General features: G+C 44.7%; 1 long non-coding RNA gene across 1 annotated transcript in view; it reads right to left on the bottom strand.

Annotated features, from left to right (window-relative positions):
- LOC128122724 (uncharacterized) overlaps positions 1-10,852 on the bottom strand; it is a 61,301-nt gene extending 50,449 nt beyond the window's left edge. The window contains exons 1-2 of the long non-coding RNA XR_008222475.1: positions 9,736-10,852; positions 5,754-5,838 (exon numbers count right to left, since the gene is read on the bottom strand). This is a non-coding gene — a long non-coding RNA (uncharacterized LOC128122724). The remainder of the gene's footprint in view (positions 1-5,753; positions 5,839-9,735) is intronic.
- Positions 10,853-19,276: the final 8,424 nt, after the last annotated feature.

Raw genomic sequence — 19,276 nt, 5'->3', positions numbered from 1 at the left:
AACCTCGCCTCAGAAATACACAAGAGCAAAACACTCACACCAGGAAATAAGTAATTTTTAAAAAACTCCAAATAACAAAAATAGAGACAGAGGGCAACTACGCTTTCATTGAAAATGGTGGGAAGGGCTGAAGGAGAAAAACTTGCCTTTACTGGTTTAGGACTGACTAAGGGTTGCTATGGAGAGAGGCAAGGGGGAGGGACAAATAGGAATGCTTCCCATTGGGTGGGACACTGGCCGCTTGGTGCACCTGTTTATGGAGAGGAGGAAGAGGAGGAAAAGAAGGGAAGAAGGGGGATGAGACTGTGGCTGAGATGAACTGGAGACAGCCAAGGGGAATGCCAAGGAGGCAGATGGGGACATGAGCCTAAGACTCAAAGGACAGGTTTCTGCTGTGGGAACTTTTTCCGGTCTCTTGGTGCTCAAATGGGCTTCTCAAACCAAGCTGGCTTAGCTCAGGAGGAACTTTTACACACTAACCAGAACTCCACCTGGGTTTAGATATGAAGCCCCTGGCAGTAAAAACATATTCCTACACTTTGTTTTCTTTGACACAAGAAGAAGATCCCTAGTTCCTTGACCATCAGAATCTTGTCTCTAGACTGCTAATTTCATATGACTTGAAGATCTATTTGAAGAACAGCCTCCAGGGTCCAGTTTGGCCGACATATTAAAGAAAAAAAAAATGTCCTCGTAGGGAGATACATGCCCATAGAGAAGAAAGAGGGAAGGTTCCAAGGCTTTCTGTTCTGGTTGTCATGGTGACAGTGGCCCGAGCTCTGGGGGTGGGAAGGAGGAGGAGAGAGGAGAGGAAAAAAACCCTCAAAACTGTGGTGGGTGTTAGTCGTTGGAAAACAATGAAAGATGATATTTGTGAGCTATATAGAGTAAAGGTCCTGTTCATCCACCGTAGTCACAAGTATACAATTTGTAAGTGGACAAATCATTCATTTTAAGGACACACAAAAGCTTTGTGTGACTCAGGGGCTGGAAGAACATCACAAATCTATTTTATCCTTTGTGCCCAGGGAATTGCCTGGGGCTCTGGTTAATTGAATGAATTACTAAGGTCTCAAAAGGCGAACACCGCCGGGCCTTTAATCCCAGCACTCGGGAGGCAGAGCCAGGCGGATCTCTGTGAGTTCGAGGCCAGCCTGGGCTACCAAGTGAGTCCCAGGTAAAGGCGCAAAGCTACACAGAGAAACCCTGCCTCGAAAAACCAAAAAAAAAAAAAAAAAAAAAAAAAAAAAGGCGAACACCTACACTAGTTATCCCACATGGGTTGTGAAGTTGAGGGATGACACATAGATCCTTTGGCTTAATATCTTACGTCAAAATTATGTGTGCATTGTGGTCAGTGGTTAGAGAACGACAGCCTTTAAAGGCAGCCAAAGAAGCCAGTCATGGTCATGCACATCTTTGAAGTCCCAGCACTCGGAAGCAGAGGCAGGCAGATTTCTGTGAGTTCAAGGCCAGCCTGGTCTACATGGTGAATTCCTGACAGACAAAAAGACAGACTAGCCCCAAAGACCAAGTCGAACTCATGCCTGTGCTCCCAGTACTCCAGTGCTGACCCGGAAGACAGCTGATTTTGAGGCCAGCCTAGGATATTGAGATGTCTAACACAAACAAAAACAGCAACAAATTAACAAAAAGAAAATAAACAAATCTAAGCGTGACTGTGCACACCTGTAATCTGAGCACTAGGAAAGTCGAGGTATGAAGGTCAGGGGTTCAAGGTCATCCTTAACTATATAGTAGGTTTGAGGCCAGCAGGTATAGGCTACCAGCGATCCTGGCTCAAAACAAAACAAAAATAACCCCCCAAAATAAAACAACAGTGAACCCCAATAAAACCAACTAAACAAACAAAGGAAATCCCACCACGCCAAGGGCCCAAGGGCTGATAAAGTGGCTTGGCTTATAAAGGTGCTTGCTGCCAAGTGTAGAGACCTGAGCTGGATCCCCAGAACCCACAGCGTAGAAGGAGAGAACTGACTCTTGCATGTTGCCCTCTGACCCCCCACATGTGCACATGCATACCCTCAAACATCCCCCATACAATTATAAAATTTAAAAATAAAACACAAAAAGATATACTCAGAAGTCTCACTCTTTGGTGATGCTAAGATTTTCTTTTTTTTTTGGTTTTTCGAGACAGGGTTTCTCTGTGTAGCTTTGCGCCTTTCCTGGAACTCACTTGGTAGTCCAGGCTGGCCTCGAACTCACAGAGATCCGCCTGGCTCTGCCTCCCGAGTGCTGGGATTAAAGGTAAGATTTTTTTTTTAAATGTGTGTCCAAGCATGTGGAGGCCAGAGGTTAGTACAGAAAATCTCCCTCAATCACTCGTCACCTTGCTTTGTGCTTTGTTTTGAGACAGGCTCTCTTTATGCAAGGTCTCTTTCCTGCTGTCTCGGAACTCTATGCAGACCAGGCTGGCCTGAACCTACAGAGATACACCTCCCTCCCTCCACCTATGGAGTGCTGGCATTAAAGGTATATTGTTTGCTTGTTTGTTTGTTTGTTTGTTTGTTTGAGACGGAAACTCACATAGCCCAGGCTGGCCTTAAATCCACTATGCAGCTTGAGGTTGGCCTTGAATTCCTGATCTTCCTGCCTCCACCGCCTAACTGCTGGGATTATAAACATGTGCCATGATATCCCAGCTTCAATTAAATTTTTAAAATTAAATATTATCCTTAAATGGAGATAATACTTAGGGATAAACACACACACACACACACACACACACACACACACACACACACACACATATATATATATATATAATAATACTAAATATTTATATCTCCCTCTCTCTATATATCTAAATATATATTAGTCCATCCTCATCATGTGGAGCAGTAGCTGAGCGCTGACATGGTACCAGGCTGAGGGAACACTTGCAGGAATGACTTCCTGGAAAGAAAGCCTCCCCTCAAGCTTTTCCTGGTGGAGCCCTGGAAGACTTCTTACCAGTCACCATTCTGAAACAATATACAGGAAAACGGAACTCAGAGACCCAAACACTGTCACAAAAATCGTCACTGTCTTGTCTAACAGGAATCAGTTTTGTCAACTACTTGTCGTTAACATCAATTAGGGGCTATCAGCAACTTTTTTAAATCTCTTGCTCTTTCTTGATTAGAATAGCAACTTCTCCGACCTGCTTTAAAAAGTAAAATGTTCTCTGAACAGCCCATTTCGGGCTGAGAAATTCCTCTTGAGGAATCTGAAATCTCTTTTAAAGAGCTACATTTTACATTTTATCATCTCCCCAAAACCAAAGTGACGTTAAGGGACCAGGCAGTCTCAAGGGAGTGGTGGTATGATAGATAGGGTTTATACCACACAGCCTTTAACATTGTTTCCTAATAAAAGAATATGTCCCAATGTCATTTTTTGAGGGAGTGTTTCTTTCCTTCTTTCAACCTATGCATTTTAATTTTTATTATTAAATTGAGTTGTAAAATTAGTGGATTTTATTATAGCATTTGTACATTTGTATACATTTTATCATATGTGTAGCATTGGGCTCAACCTATGCATTTTATTGAATCGTATTCTGTGTACATTTGTGGATGTGCACTTGTGTGCTCTGGTGTGTAAACGGAGGTCAGAAGACAACTTTCAGGAGTTGTTCTCTCTTTCCATGTGGGACCCAGGGACCAAGCTACGGTCTTCAGACTTGGTAGCGAGCTCTCTTACCCGCTGGCCCAGCAGTTCTTCAGTTTTTCTGTTTGTTTGCCCTTCCAGACAAAGTTTCTTTCTGCAGATATAGTCAGATACAAATCCATGTCTAGTTCTCTTCCTTTTGCAGACAAAGGGAAGTATGCGTTGCTCTGTTCCACGTGGATTTTTATTTTTTTAAAGTTTATTCATTTTATTTTATGTGTATGAGTATTTCGCCTCCATGTATGGATGTGTATCAGGTGTCTGCCTGGTGCCTTGGAGGTCACCACGCAGTTGCTGAGAACCCAACCGGTCCTCTGCAGGAGCAGTAAGTGTTCTAACCTCTCGGCCAGCTCTGCAGTCCCTTTTCCACGCATTTCATTTCTGCTGTCTATGTTTACTCCAAGAGTAAGTACCCTTGCTTGCAATTCTATATGCCTTTGACTATTTCAAGTGACTCAGAACCTTATTTAGCACATCTGATCCTTCTCTGCTCTGTTACCCTGGAGGCATCTAAGTTTAATGCTGGAGAAGCCTATTTCATCAGCATTAGAGAAATCAAATCAGGCTCTAAAATGTGAGGCTTCCTTTAAACAAGAGAAAGAGAGACAAAGATGTCTAGAAAGGTCAATCTGAAGGTCACTGCCAGCCGGAGATGACTGGAGCGATGGAGAGGTAGGTAGCCATGAGCACAGAAAACTTAAGAGGAGTCTGAATCTTCAGAGCACAAAGAGATTAGCAACAAGATGGAGCCCATTGTCAGGTGACACATGATTTTTTAAAATATTTATTTATTTTTATTCTATGTTCATTGGTGTTTTGCCTGCATATTTGTCTGTATGAGGGTCCCAGATCCCTTGGAACTAGAGTTACAGACAATCGTGAGTTACCATGTGGGTGCTGGGAATTGAACCCAGGTCCTCTGGAAATGCAGCCAATGCTCTTAACCGCTGGGCCATCTCTCCAACCCCAACAAATGATCTTGACTGGTTGTCAAATTCAGTCTCCTTGGTTGAGCAAATGCATTTTAAAATATTTACTTATTTTATATGTGTGTGTGCCTGAGTGTATGTATGGGCACCAGGTGAGTGCAGGAGCCCATGGAGATCAGAGCTTGCTGCATACCCTGAAACTGGAGTTATAGGCAGCCATGAGCAGTCATCTGGGTGCTAGAAACTGAATCTGGGTCCTCTGCAAGAGCAATAAGCATTCTTAACTGCTAAGTCTTTTTTTTTTTTTTTTTGGTTTTTCGAGACAGGGTTTCTCTGTGTAGCTTTGTGCCTTTCCTGGATCTCGCTTTGTAGACCAGGCTGGTCTCGAACTCACAGAGATCCGCCTACCTCTGCCTCCCAAGTGCTGGGATTAAAAGGTGTGCACCACCACCGCCCGGCTAAGCCATCTTTTTTAAAGACAGGGTCTCAAGTAGCCCAGGTTAGCTTTAAACTTACTATAGCGTCAGGGGTGGTCTTCAGTTTCTGATCCTCCTGCCTTCACATCTGAAGTACTCAGATTTCAGGTGTGAGCTACCACGATGAGATCCTTGGGCAAATGTAGCTAATCAAAATGATTTGCTGGCAGGTGTGGAGGCTCACACATATACCCTCAGACTCGGGAGGCTGAGTCGGGAGGACCATTGAGTTTGAGGCCTGCTTGGATGATATGGTGAGACTCTATCAACAAAACAAAACAGCCAGGTATGACGGCAAATGCTTCCCCAACCCCACCCCCACCCCCCACCATCCCCACCTCCCCCACCCCCGAGACAGGATTTCTCTGTTGCTTTGGAGCCTGTCCTGGACTTTGTTAGACCAGGCTGGTCTTGAACTCATAGAGATCCTCCTGCTTCTGCCTCTTGAGTGCTAGGATTAAAAGTGTGCACCACCATCGCCCGGCTGGCAAACTCTTTTAATCCAAGCACTCAAGAGGCAGAGGCAGATGGATCTCTGTGAGTTCAAGGCCAGCCTGGTCTACGTAGTGAATTCCAGGCCAGGCAGAGCTACATAGTGAGACCCTGCATTAAAAACCCTTTAAAGTAAAATGCAGACCCACACGATCTCAAAGCCAACAAGTATTGTACTAACCCGGATGATCAGCAGTGGCTTGAACAAGGCGTTGATGAGGCTTGACCTCCCCTGTACTCTGACTTGGTGCCATTGGACAATTTGCCTGAAGCAACAGAAAAGAACATTTTTAATCGGAACCTACACACAGTGGCTTTTCTAAAATTAATCTTTTTCTAAAAAAAAAAATCACATTCAACCTTCATTATGAAAGAAAGTGTCTAAAAATACGAATGTCAGTGGAAAAACGAGTTGAAAAGGAAGGAGGCTAGAGCTACGTTAACATATTGCCGCAGAGAGGCCTGGCAGTTCGGTTTACCCTTCTATGTTTTGTTTATCCTATTCAGCACTTGGATGGACCACAGCTAGAGCTTGGCGCATCCTGACTCCTGTTTGCAGGTGAATGAAGGAAGCAGTCAATGTCTCTGCGATTTGTCCACCGTTTCGCCAAATCCAGCCCCAGACGGCAGTTGCAGAGGCCGGCAGCCTGGTTCACGTGGGTGAGCAGGCCAGGGGTTCTTAGCTGTACTTCCTAGGAGAAAAACTATTTCAAGGAAAGAGCATTACCGCCAGGTCTCTTTTCCTTTCCTTATATTACGAAACTACATGAACAGACCCAGGGAAGGTTCATGTTTTCTCTGGCTTGGTTAGATTCCAAATGAGTTACATAAACATATTTCCTTTATTTATTTATTTTTAAATGTGTGTGGGGGTGAAGCTGTGGGGAGATGTATTTTTTTTTTAGTGCGTGCATGCGTGTTTGTGTGTGTGTGTGTGTGTGTGTGTGTGTGTGTGTGTGTGTGTGTGTGTGAGTGAGTGAATGGGTGCAGATACATGAAACTGCGTGAGCCTGTGAAGGCCGGAGATCAACATTGGGTGTCTTTTTCTATCGCTCTCCATCTTAAATTTTGAGACAGGGCCTCTCACTGAAGCTGGAGCCCAGAGAGTAGCTAACTTGGCTGGCTCGTGAGCCCCTGAAACGTCCCTATCCCCGTCACTCCAGCACTGGGGTTCCTGGCACATGGCACCACACAGCAGGCTTTTTTGTGGATGCTCAAATCCTCATGCTCGTACAGCAAGTACTGGACCCACTGAGCATCTCCCCAGCCCCCATATTTCCATCTTTATGGTTTCATGCAGTTCTCAATCAAAGTAAGTCAATTAGACAGCCTCCTCTTTCGGCCTTTAATAAAATCAGTGTTCAGGCCAAGCAAAGTGGCACACACATGTAATCCCAACACTTGGGAGGCTGAGACAGAGGGATCGTTATGGTCAAGGCCAGCCTGAGCTACATAGTAAGACCCTGCCTCAAAAAAAAAAAAAAAAAAAAAAAAAAAAAAAAAAAAAAAAAAAGAATATTTCCTTTAAGAAATTATTTTCTTAGAAAGTAGTATTTATTGCTTACTTTTCTTTTGATCTTTAAAATTCAAAAGATCGCAGGGCTGGAGAGACAGCCCAGCAGTTAAGAGCACATACTGGTCTTGAAGAGGACCCTAAATCTGCTCTCAGCACCCATGTCCGGCAGCTCACCACCCTCTGTAACTTGAACTTCAGGGGGCTCAGAACCCTCTTCTGGACCCCACAGGCAGCTCTACTTACATATGCTCTCTACTCACACACGTATGCACATAGTTAACAATAAACCTTAAAAACAATTCAATGGTCAAGTCTAGAGCTGCAATCTTGGTCCTTGGGAGGCTGAGGCAGGAAGATCATGAGTTTAAGCCTGGGCTGCCAGGGAGACCTTCCTTACACGCTGCCCCACTCCCAAAAGATAAATAAAATATAATTCATATCAGAGCATTCAAGGGTCATGCAGAAAACATTTTTAGATTTTTAGGCAAACATAATTCCCACGTGTACTCTTCCAGCGACAATCTCCAAGAGGGGAAAAGTGAAAATTCAAAGCAGACATTCTCTGGGGAATAGGAGGTATAAAAATACTGTAGGGACTGGTATGGTGTCAAACACCTTTAATCTCAGCATTACGGAGGCAGAGGCAGGTGGATCTCTGTGAGTTCAAGGCCAGCCTAGTCTACATAGTAAGTTCTAGAACAGCCAGGGCTACGCAGTGTGACCCTGTCCACTCCTGCCAAAAGGAAAATGTACTATAGGGATCACTTACTGCTCTTGCATAGGACCTGGGTTTTGTTCCCAGTACCCACATGGTAGCTCACAACCCTCTCGGGGGATCCACATCCTCTTCTAACCTCCCTGGGCACAGACATACACTTAGACACACATGTAAAAAAGAAAATAAATATATTTTTTTTTTTTTGGTTTTTCGAGACAGGGTTTCTCTGTGTAGCTTTGCGCCTTGAAAATAAATATTTTATTTTTAATTTTTATTGAATATAATTTTAAAATCATTTTATTAAAATATTAAATCTTTTATTAGTGAGCACAATGACTCAGAGAGTAAATGTTCATGCTTTGAAAAGTCTGGTGACCCGAGTTTGATTCCTGGAACCCACAGAAAGGTGGAAGGAGAGAACCAATGCTACAGAGTTGCCCTTTGACCTCCACATGTGCGCTGTGTAATGCACGCCCCCTCCTATATCCACACACACAAAAGGACAGTAGTAACAACAATAATAACGATAGCAAAATTTAAAAATATATGCTATAACCAAGTATACTGGCTTGTGCCTGTAATCCCAGCACTGGGAAGGCTGAAGCAGGGGGATCACTACAAGTTCAAATCTAGCCTGAGCTACATAGCAAGCTCATCCCCCCAACAACAACAACAACAACAAGACAAGGAAGAAAGAGGGGAGGAAAGGGAAAATGTAACTTCTGAACAAAGTAGCCTAAGCAATTAGGCATTTACTACATCCTCTTTCTTGTCCTGAAAAATGAAATATTGTCCACTGTGTCGGTGATGTTGTAAACACATTTCCAGATGCCGGGCTATTAGGAAACAATTATGGAACACACTTTATTTTAAAATATTTGTGGTTTTAATTAAAGTAGATGTCTTCCACTATTGCCAGATTTCAATGCCTTTTGTTTTGGGTGCAATAAAACAATCAGAGGGTATATATCTTGGAACTGAAGCTTTTGTTCTAGCAAGGTACATTTTCCAAGGGCTAATTCCCCATTAAACTCATTCCAGTCATAAATGTGTAGACTCAAAATGCAATTTAGCTCATAGATTAGCAGTTGTAAAATAAGCTGGAATTCAATTAAAAGTCAACAGGTTATGGCAAAGCGTCGGTTAATTTTCACCCTGGGGCAGGCACCATTTCTACGCTAAAAGTCTCACTGACAGACTTTACTGTTCAGGTTCTGTTTCTTCACTAACACACCATGTGTGAAGAAAAAAGAGCATTCTTGGCACAGTATGTTATATAATGGGGTCTGATTACTCACATACGCTTCTGACACTTACAAACCTCCATTGTCCTCCATAGGTAGCATGGCGTGGGTTCCGTCATAGAGTGTAAACAACAGAAAAAGACTGTGGTTTCCAGTTTAAATGGACTGGGATGTGTAGCCAAGGAACAATGGAGACAGTCTTGGTTTGTGGCTTTTGAGAATATCATAAACACATGTCCTTCAAGGATGGGTCACCCATCAAAAAATGTAATAACATTGGCCGGGCGGTGGTGGCGCACGCCTTTAATCCCAGCACTTGGGAGGCAGAGGCAGGCGGATCTCTGTGAGTTCGAGGCCAGCCTGGGCTACCAAGTGAGTTCCAGGAAAGGCGCAAAGCTACACAGAGAAACCCTGTCTCGAAAAACCAAAAAAAAAAAAAAAAAAAAAAAAAAAATGTAATAACAATAATAAGAAATTCTGTTGGGCAGTGGTGGCACATGCTTTTAACACCAGCACTCGGGAGGCAGAGAGAGGCGGATCCCTGAATTCTGAGTTCAAGGCCAGCCTGCTCTACAGAGTGAGTTCCAGGACAGCCAGGGCTACACAGAGAAACCCTGTCTCAAGAAACAAAAACAAAAAAATCTTTTGAGACAGGGTCTCACTATGCAGCATTTGAGGGGCTTACCTGGAATCACTATGTAGCTCAGGATGACTTTGAGGTCATAGTTATCCTCCTGCTTCAGCCTGCAGTGGGCTGGAATCACAGCCTCCACGGCTGGCAGTGAGTGAATTTATAAACAAATGCAATTATGGCTTTTTCTTTTCTCCTGCTTTTCTTCTCTCTTCACCACCAAATCCTCCGTTACTGTCTCCCCTTTGTCATTCTCTGCTCATCACAGACCATTGAGTCACTTCTATTCTTTACTAATTCAATCGACAATGACGCCGTTATAAATACCAAATGACTCTTCATGGAATTAGCTGCTTTATAATAACTCACTGCCACCATTGCATTCCAGCTCACTTCCTTCAGACAAATGCCTTCATGGAATGACTCACTTTTCTTTCAGAGTTTCTTAGAACTGCTAATCAGTCATAATTCTTCAGAAGAACGGCAGGGCCCAGCTGTAAGCCTCGAGTCATTTTATGGGGCGTTTAAGTCTAATCTATTTGTGCCCTTACTGCCTTCATGTCAAGCTTGTTCCTGCTGAAAATTAGGCTTTACCAAGTTGCCAATGAGGGATTACACTCAATTCAGGCCAGGCTTTTAGTCACAATAATATTTTAATAACTTTATAATAACCCACATGGTGGCTTACAACCGTCAATAATTCCAGTTCCCATGGCTCTGACACCCTCTTCTGGACCCTGGCACCAGGCACACATGTGTGCATATAAATGCATATGGGCAAAACACTAGATAGGTAAAAAATAAAAAATAAATATTTTTTAAAGATACACACACACACACACACACACACACACACACTAGGCCCCCTCTTCAGAGAATAGCTATGAGCTCAAAGTGCTGGCAGTTTGCTTTGTCCTGGATTCAGGACTCATTTATAAAGAACTCTTGGTTCACGGCTCCTGGCCAAAGCGAAGCCACAGTGATCAATACACCATAGGATTCTGTCCAAAAAACCTGGATTGAGTAGCCTTTTAAAATTTATTTACATGGTTTAGTTTGTTTGTTTTCAAGACAGGGTTTCTCTGTGTAACAGTCCTAGGTGTTCTGGAACTTGCTCTGTAGACCAGGCAGGCCTTGAACTCACAAAGAACCACTTGCCTCTGCCGCCCGAGTGCTGGGAAGTTTTTTTTTTTTTTTTTATTTTTTTTTTTTATTTTTTATTTTTTTTGGTTTTTTCGAGACAGGGTTTCTCTGTGTAGCTTTGCGCCTTTCCTGGAACTCGCTTTGGAGACCAGGCTGGCCTCGAACTCACAGAGATCCGACTGGCTCTGCCTCCAGAGTGCTGGAATTAAAGGCGTGCGCCACCACCGCCCGGCAGCTGGGAGGTTTTTTGTTTGATTTTGTTTTAAGTAGATGTGTGGGAGAGGAATGTCCAGAAAAGAACAACTTAGAAAAAAAACAGACAAATTCGTGTCATGGGAGGTTCATAAGCATCCGTCCATTCTAAGGAGGTAAATATTGCTCAACAGGAGTTGCATACTGGTCCAAGGAGAGGGGGTGATATGCACCCTGAGCTCCTTTGGAAAACTCGAGGCACATGGCAACCATTTCCTCTTCCTGTTCCAACCTCTCAGCCCAAGCCTTCTGCTTCCCTCAAGACAGAGGGGCCCAGGCCACGTTCAGGTAAACAGCATACTTCCTAAGGAGAACTTCCTAAGACACACCTGGCCTGGGCAGCTTTGGGTCAACTCCCCGGGGTAAAGGCTGCTGTCAGGGGCTGGGTTTTCTTTACAGCCAGTCCTTGCCCCATCCCACCCTACTAAAGCATGTTTGGTTAAGGATACTAAATCGGGACAGATTCCTTTCATTTAAAAAAAAATGTTCAGGGACAAGTACTGAAATGTTTTTATAATAATTCAAACTGAAAGCAAATGAAATGTTCCATTAAAAAAAAAAAGCCACACATACAAGTGTATGTTTCATTTGTTTATTTTTCAATTTATTGCCAAGAAAAGACGGTTCTTTATACAAACTCTGTCTGGAAGGAGTTCTTAGGACAAAGGAAAATGGGTGAGGGGTGTTTTAAGAGAGACGGTGTTACTGAACCAAGAGGAGAGACAGAGACTTGACCAAGCTTAATAGCTGAGCAGAGGGGACTGTCCTGAAGATAGTTGATGATGTTTTGTTTTCTCTTTTAAAGAAATGGATGTCTGGTAGTCTTTGTCTTTCATGCTTTGCTTTTTTGTGCTCTCAAACCCATTATTACTTGTTTGTGTGCATGCGCACAATGGTGTGTGTGTGTATGTGTGTGTGTGTAGTGTATATGGTGTGTGTGTGTGGTGTGTGTGGTGTGTATGGTGTGTATATGTGTGTGTGGTGTGTATGGTGTGTGTGATGTGTGTGTGTGTGTGTGTGTGTGTGTGTGTGTGTGTGTGTGTGTGTGTGTGCGCACACGCATGTGTGTGTGTGGTCAACTCTACCTCAACTACAGCCTGCCATTCTTATCTTCCCTGGACAGCAAGCTGTGTGTCCGGTTCCTTCCCTTCTTCCTGTGACACCAGCTTCCTAGCTGCTGCTCTGTGAATCCCCCTCCTCTCTTTCTTAGGCTTACTCCTGAACTGTTGATTTGCTAAGCAGCGCTGATGTCTGAGCACACTGCTGAGGCAACTCCTGGGCCCTTCCTCTCATCTCCCCCCCCCCCCCACCACCCCCCAGCAGTCTACGTCCTTGCTGGCCTGGTCCCACTGCTCCTTATTCCTCTTATCCTATTCAGTCTGTTCTCAGACTATAAAACACAATGAACAGGAAAGCAGCCAAAGAAAATGACCCTGTTTCCCTTTCCCATGTTTGTGAAGAAATATGTAACAGAAGTCTGCCTCTGCCTTACCTCCCTGTTTGTACAGTTTGTGTGTGTGAGAGAGATTCCTGGCTCTGCCCCTAACTGTCTGGGCGATCTTGGGCAAGTGACTTACCCAGATGTCTGAAATGCTTTCTGGAACAAGGCAAGAACATAAATAAATAAATGACCTTGCCCAGACTTCATTTCCCAATTATAGAGGAACTATGGCCCAGACTTTAAAAGCACAGGCTCCTGTCTGAAATAGACTCGGGTGGGAGTCCTAGACTTCCCACTGACTCACTCTGCGACCTTAGATTCCTCATTTGTGATATAGGAACAAAAATAATATCCACATCAAGTGATTATGATGAGCAAGGAGTGAGATAACACAGAGGGCCTTGAAGACAGTGCCTGGCACTTTACACCTGCTCACTGTTGTTATCACCACGGGCCTATTTTCAGTAACATCATAGCAGTTAGAATCTCAGAGGCCGTTTCACAAAATGAGATGCCGTTTGCTGGAAACAGTCCACATTAAAAGAATTCTAAGTATAATTAAGCATTATTACCATTTTTTTTTTCTTTTTAGGACAGAGTCTTATGTAGCCCAGGCTGGCCTCAAACTTGCTATGCAGCTGAGACTGGCTTTGAACTCCTGATCCCCCTGCCTCCACCTCCAGAGTTCTGAGAGTATTGCCCCCAATAGGGACTACAGAAGTGAAAATACACTCATATGCAAGCATTCTTATTTGTTTAGTACTATTTGGGAGAAGGAATAGAGGCAAAGTCCCGTGCAACCAAGACGACCTTGAATTGAGGATGACCTTGCACACCTGCTCATCTTGCTTCTATCCCTGGATTCTGGAATTTCTGAGGCATGCCACCATACCTAGTCTTATGTTGGACTGGGAATCGAACCAAGGATTCATGCACGCTAGGCAAGCGCTTTATCAACTGAGCTATATCCCTGCATCAATATAAATATTTCTGTTGAAGCGGTTTTTCTGTTGAACTGTCTAGAATTTAATGCCTATTTCCTCAATGAACAGAATTCAATATTGTTTTTGCAGAACAGATTATATATTGTTACTGAATCAAATGGCCTACTTCTCCAGACATGACAACAAACAAGGATTGGGTATGAAACCCAATGGTAGGGTACTTGCCCAGCACACAAAAGGCCCTTGGCTTCAGTCCCCAGCGACTCCCCTAAAGGTCAAAATCCATGAAGTGTTTCAGCGTTGGGAAAAAGGGCACGTGGAATGTTGTGCGGCCTGCTCTGCTGATGTCATGCCTAAAACTGGACCCCAACAAGTACCTCTGAGTGCTATAAGAACAGTCCTTTATATCCGTCTACCCTGGCACCTAGCAATAGTGCTTGGTTCAGACAGTTGCTGAAAAATTAATAAAAGGCTGCAAAGATGCCTCCGTGGGTAAAGATGCTTGTCATGCAAGCCTATCAGCTTGAGCTTAATTCCCAGAACCCAAGGCAGAGACAGCCTACCCCCAAAAGTTGTCCTCTGACCACGTATGTGCAGGAGGTTCCGTTCCCAGCACCCACAGGGCTCAAACTCACGACTGTCTGTAACTCCAGTTCCAGAGGATCCTAGATCTTCCTCAGGCGCCTCAGAGACCAGGCACATATGATGTACATATGCATGCATTTAGTCGGACCACTCATACACATAAAATAAAAATAAATGAATCTCCTAAAAAATTGAATTGCAGGAAAGATTTGCTGTTGGGGGCTGGGGAGATGGCCCGTAACGTGCCTGCTGAGCAAACTTGAGAACCTGAGTTTGATCCCCAGAACCCAAATAAAGCCAGATGTGGTGATGTACATCTGTAAACCCAGCACTCCTCTGAGGAGATGGAAAAATCCATGCCAAAATGACCCAGCTTGCATTTTACCTGGAGGTAAATTTAAACTAACCTTTAACACTAACCTTCTTCAGTCTGTGGATTGACAGTAGTGTTGTAGTACCTCAAAAAAGCAGGATCAATGGTTTGGTTTTTTCCCCTCCTTTTAGTGCACTTTAATTTTACAAGCTCATTGCCAACTATAAGCGCATAATTTCAATGTCAGCTCTCTTCTGGAAACTCCCTATCAACCACATTGATCTCACTAGACTGCTCCATCCAACCCAGAGCAGTGAGGGCTTGGAGCTCTGGAATCCAGCAGGTCTGGTTTGGTTCCTGCTGGACCACCTCGGGGTTAGAAAGGTGGGGGAAGTTGTCCTCTGCACCTCGATTTCTTTATCTGTTCATAGGGTTAGAGTACATTTCTCACAGTACAAGGATTAAAAGGGGTCATCTTTGTACACAGAGTAAATCTTTAAAACGAAGTGTGTTTACCAGAAAGCAGACAGGCCTGCAACCAGAAGCATCCACATCAGCACTTATCTGGAGAAAGTAAACACAGCTGTGTCCATGAGCAGGTGAACCAGGAACTCATGTTTGCAGAATGTCTTTCAGGACTGGCGGGGGACGTATAGGAAAAGACATGCTCCTTGGCACCAAAAGGCCTAAGAACGAGAAGCAGAGGATGAAGAAAAGGTAGAATGTTCAACGGACTGACTGAATGAGGATGCCACCATTCTTCATTTTTGTAAAAGAACATTTAAAGTAGGTGGCAAGAACTGGAGAAACAGGTCAGGGGTTAAGAGCACTGGCTGCTCTTGAAGAGGAACCAGGGTTCAATTCCCACCATCCACATGGTGGGTCACAAAAGGCTACAGCTACAGTTCCAGGGAATCTGGTGCCCTCTTCTGGCTTCTATGGGCACTGCATGCACATGGTGCACATACATACAACAAAACACTCATACACATAAAAAATAAAGTGTATATATACATATGTGTGTGTGTGTGTGTATGAAGGCTGCAGATTTGGGATTGGAGCTCAGTGATAGAATACTTGCTCAACACCATAAATATATGGGGTTTGATCCCTAGCACCACAGAAGAAAAAGAGAAATAAATATAATTAGATTGTAGACGTTTCCCTGTGTGCCACAAAGGACTTTTTTTTATCAAGATGCTGTCCCTCCGCAGCAACAGGACAAAGGCACACAATTTGCTAGCACAGCAGTGGTTCCATGGTGAATCTTTCACTGGGTAAGATCTGCTTAGCTTGACATAGGTTATCTCAGATATCTCCTGAGCCCTTTCCAAACTAGAGAGACACAAGGCTGGCTGGGGAGGACCGGAAAGCAGGAGGAAAGGCTGATAGCATCAAAGGAGCCTGGCCTTTGCCCTGAGCTACTCAGCAGAGATCTCCAGGCTCCTGGATATCCTGCTAGATAGCAATGCTTTTGTTTGCCTAGGGGCTTTGGCCATCAGAAAAGCTAACAGGAGGTTGGGATGGGGACTCTGGGTCACAATGATATCAGTGGTGACCTTTAGAAGGACCTGGAGACGAAATGCCACAGGGGCATTATGTGGTCAAGCCCCATTAAACACCAGACAGGAAAGGCTTGGGTGAGCTTCCCTATGTGACCATGGACTATTGTGTGGCTGTCATCACACCTTCTAGTCAGGACTCCAGGGCTCCTGGGGAAAGCATGACCAGAAGCTTGCATGTGGACACTTCCTGAGCTCTGCCTGTGGATCCCTTTCCTGGGCTGATTTTGATTTGTACAGTTCACACTGATAAATTATCGCCATAAATATGGCAAAGTGGTTCTAGATGGCTCAGGGGTTAAGAGCACTAGCTGCTCTTATAGAAGACTAAGGTTCAGTTCCTAGCACCCACATGTTGGCTCACAACCAATCCAAAACTCCAGTTTTAAAGGGATCCAACTCCCTTTTCTGGCCTCCTTGTGCCCCAGGCAGGCTGACAGTGTGCAGACATTCATGCAAACAAAACATTTATACACATAAAATAATAAATAAATCTTAACTGTGTGCACCTTTTCTGAAGTCTGTGAGTCATCTGTGAGGGTGGCTGTGGGAGCTGTACATTGGTAGCCAGCTGTTCGAAAGCAGGGGTGGTCTTGAGAACCTACCGATTTGGCAGTGGTATCTAAGTGAAGAGATTTATGACAACTGGTCCCTCCATCTGAATAATTAGATAACTCAGAGCCATGGCTGAGCACTGGGGAGCTTCCAGGACATGTGGGAAATGCTGTGGGAACTGGAAGCCCTTATAAGTGAATTTCAGACCCTGTTTCGTTGTCTGGACCTTGCCATGTCCTTCCTCCCACACACATAACCATATTCCACACACTTCAGACCAGCATCTCTCGTCTACAAGCGTCAGAGACCCATCTTGGCTTTAGATTGCAGATTTACTGAGTACCGGCCCAGGGACCTGTGACTGGGCATCCTCACCCTGGCAATGACTAAAGGGAAGAAAACCAGATGAAGGGCTTGACATGGTACTTACTTCCTAGGGTAGGGTCAGTGTGGAGCTGATGCAACCCGGGGGAGGGTCTCTATGTTTTTTAGCACACACCCAGCTCTCATCACTGATCACTGAGTTCCCGGTTTACCCCCCAGTATCCCATTCTGCTCATTGGGTCCAGGTTACTTTCACTGTGTCAGGGGCCATATTTTGTTATTTGCTTAAACCTAGGGTCTCCTAGGAAAGGCACCTTGCTGCATGCTTGGAGGTAACCATGGAAACTGGCTGCCTTTATCGGATTAACTAAAGGCAAGTTGGTAACAAGCCTGAATATGACAAAGAGAAGGCTGGGAACAAAGACTTTGTGAGCCATATTCAGCAACAACCGTGTTCCAGACTTGGGGTTGAATATTTGTATTCCCTGAGAGTTGGCACCCAGCTCCATTCTGAGACCCCTTTCTCTTAAACCACATGCTTCCCAGGGCTTGGAACATTGCCCACTGTAAATGGAACTAGGCTCCCATCACTGCCCACTGGCTTCCAGGGAACTAAGTTCCCATCACTGCCCACTGGCTTCCAGGGAACTCCCTCTGCCTTCCTGGGAGCTCTGAACATGAAATTTTAAGTGAATAGCTCTCCATAACGTCAGCTTCTCTGAGGCTCTGGTTTAGGGCGTCAGAGCTGGATTGGCCAGAGCAAATGGATGCTTTAGTTTGCAAGGCCACTGTCACAAAATGCCATGAGCTGAGTGACTTCAATAGCAAAATTTTATTGTCTTTTAGATCTGGAGGCCAAACATCTGAAATCCAATTGGCACCTTGGTGGGGGGGTCCCTTTGGAGGGCTGAGAGGATCTGCTCCAGGCCTCCCCCAGCTTCCAGTGGCCTGCTGGTGAGTTGTGACACTCCTTGGCATGTGGGCACATCAGCCTATTCTCTGCCTTCTTCACAGGGTAGTCTCTGTGTGTCTCTAAATTTCTTTCTGTTTTAAATTCAATTTCATTTTTATTATTCTCTATGTATGTCTTGCCTGCATGCATGTCGTGTGTACCATGTGTATCCCTGCTGCCCACGGAGGCCAGACGATAGCATTGGATCTCCTGAAACTGCAGTTATAGACAGTTGTGGGTGCTGGGAATTGAACCCAGGTCCTCCAGAAAAGCAGCCAGTGCTCCTAATCACTGAGCCATCTCTCCAGCATTCGAAATTTCTTTTTATCAGTCCCAGGAACAGGGCCACTCCCATGACGCCTGTACTAATCCCATCTAGAATAGCTGTATTTCCAAATCAGGACATACACTGTGGTGCAGAGCTTAGGACTGTTACATGTGATCTGGAAAGAGTGGCATTCTAGCCCTGAGTAGGGTATAGGCAAGGAAAGGCCACACCCTCGACACCTCTCCTCTTCCTGTTTTGAGACAGGGTCTTGCTATGTAACCCAGGCTGCCCTAGAATTGACCAACCTTCTACCTTTGATCTCTGAATACTGGGATTTCAGGGATGTGCCACCATTCCTGGCCTGGCTGGATTCTCAAATATTGAACCTTCTTAAATTTGTTACTACTGCATTCCCTAGCAGGAAGCCCTTGATATTCTGAGCTGGGCCTTTTGCTCCTCTTCAGCAATCTCTAGCTCCCATCCCCTCCTGGACTGTAGGTGAACATCCCTGTAGAGCCATCCCCCACTTTTTAAAAAAATATCTCATTACTGTGAATTGAACCCAGGGCTTTACATATACTGGACAAGGGCTTGACCACTGAGCTACATCCCCAGCCTTCTGTATCCCTATTCTGCCAAATGGTTCTGCAAACCTGAGCAGACTTTCTCCAAGCAGAGCACGTTCTTGGAACAGGCTTTGCCTTGCATAGTGGAGCTAGTTTGGGCGCTCATTTTGCTGTACCGTAACCTCTGTAGGTAGTGGGGTGAGCCATGCTCCATCCTCCGGGAAACTGGCCACGTTGGAAGCTCACAGAAGACGGGGTGAGAAGCCTGCACTTAGACCCAGGCAGGCAAAGTTCAGAGCTCCGTGGAAGAAGGCTGCGGAAGAACACAGGTAAGCAGCGCTACAGTGCAACCTGGTGGAGCTAAGGGGGTTTTACTCTTCCCTCTTTTTCTTGTCTGGATGGCTGATGCCCTCAAGGCTGGATGTTGTCACGTGACAGCCTGCAGCCGAGTCCAATTCTAGAGAGAGGCGGGGACAGTCTAGGTAGTTAGGAACCTGGAATTTGCCCTCTAAACCTCAATTTCTGCATCCATAAAATAAGACCCATAAGAAAATTTATTTGAAGACACTTTTGTGGGGGGTTGAATGAGTAATAATATACAGCCTTAGCCTAGTGCCTGGTACCAACAAGCCTTAAGCACATACTGGTTTCTTTCTCTCCATGAGGACTGCTTTTGGTAGATGCCATATT

This window comes from Peromyscus californicus, unplaced genomic scaffold, assembly GCF_007827085.1.
Source record: "Peromyscus californicus insignis strain IS unplaced genomic scaffold, ASM782708v3 Scaffold_3__1_contigs__length_106647218, whole genome shotgun sequence".
Classification (NCBI taxonomy): Eukaryota; Metazoa; Chordata; class Mammalia; order Rodentia; family Cricetidae; genus Peromyscus; species Peromyscus californicus.
The sequence above is the reverse complement of the archived record's forward strand: the minus strand, read 5'-3'. Positions and strand labels throughout refer to the sequence as shown.